The following is a 1,652-nucleotide window of genomic DNA, read 5'->3' as shown; positions in this document are numbered from 1 at the left end:
GAAAAGATTCAGTTCAGTTTAGTCGCTCAGTCGTGTCCGACTCTTTGCGACCCCATGAACCACAGCACGCCAGGCCTCCCTGTTCATCACCAACTCCCAGAGTCCATCCAAATCCATGTCCATTGAGTCAGTGATGCCATCCAACCATCTTATCTTCTGTCGTCCCCTTCTCCTCCTGCCTTCAATCTTTCCCAGCATCAGGGTCTTTTCAAATGAGTCAGCTCTTCGCATCAGGTGGCCAAAGTATTGGAGTTTCATCTTCAACATCAGTCCTTCCAATGAACATCCAGAACTGATCTCCTTTAGGATGGACTGGTTGGATCTCCTTGCAGTCCAAGGGATTCTCAAGAGTCTTCTCCCAACACCACAGTTCAAAAGCATCAATTCTTCAGCGCTCAGCTTTCTTTATAGTCCAACTCTCACATCCATACATGACCACTGGAAAAATCATAGCTTTGACTAGACGGACCTTTGTTGACAAAGTGATGTCTCTGCTTTTTACCATGCTGTCTAGGTTGGTCATAACTTTCCTTCCAAGAAGTAACCATCTTTTAATTTCATGGCTGCAATCACCATCTGCAGTGATCTTGCAAACGATTACATCTTCATTTTCATTAACCTCTTAGTTTTAGCACTTCCTTCGGTTATGAATGTAGGTAACAAACCAAAGTTATAGTAGCAGCACCCATGATTTTGCAGTCAATTCACACATGTGTCTACATTACAATAGAGTATTTGTAGATATCTCAAAAAAAAAGTTATACTCACCACTACTTCAAAATTACAGTAGTTTTTAAACTACTTCTTAGTTCTCACAGTTTAATGTGCTAACAAAGAATCTCATATATTATCACCATTAGAAAAAATACATGCATTTCAAGGTAACTGGGTTCTTTGTAATATGATGTGTTCTATTTTACTCATTTAAAAACTCCCCCGAGAGAAGGACTCAGGTTACAAAAGAGATCAGAAACTCCTGCCTTAAAGGAAGGATGTGTTCTCTGGTTTGGGCGATGCTGACATGGTTCTCTTTCACAAGGGAGCCCCCCGCCCCCATCCTTCACATTTATTATCAAGCAGTAAGCCCAGCTTGCTCAAGTATGTGTCAGTCATTGCCCCAGGAGCTTTCTGGGTATCATGCCTTTTGATCTTCATGGAGCATTTTGAGGAAGCTCTAAGCTTTGGGTCTAGCCTGCTTGTGCAGGAGAGCTTGTCCCAGGAGAGCTGGGACAGTGCCAGTTCTGGTTTTTCCCAGTAGGAAGAGAGAAGGCTATCTCTAGGTTTTGGTTCCTCCAGGCAGTGTTTCAGCTGCTGCAGCTGACCACTTCCCTTCCTAGGGGAAAAGCCAAGCTCAAGGAGAAGGTACAAAAATGGAAAGGAGGAGAGAGAATCTGCCAGGGCTGGGTAGGGGCTGTTTGGATTTCCCAGAGTTATACCTGCTGTCTGGGTCAAGAGTCTCCTTTTCTAGCAGATACGACTCATCCACAGTGGTGACAGCCACACAGGATACCTACCTATGTATGATAGGTGCAGGTACCATGTAAGATGATGTAGCTGCATTAGGTCATAGCTGGACTTCCCTGGTGGTCCAGTTGTTAAGAATCCACCTGCCAACGCAGGTGACACTGGTTCAATCCCTAATCCGGGAAAAC

This window comes from Bubalus bubalis, chromosome 17, assembly GCF_019923935.1.
Source record: "Bubalus bubalis isolate 160015118507 breed Murrah chromosome 17, NDDB_SH_1, whole genome shotgun sequence".
NCBI lineage: Eukaryota > Metazoa > Chordata > Mammalia > Artiodactyla > Bovidae > Bubalus > Bubalus bubalis.
Note: the sequence above shows the minus strand (reverse complement) of the source record.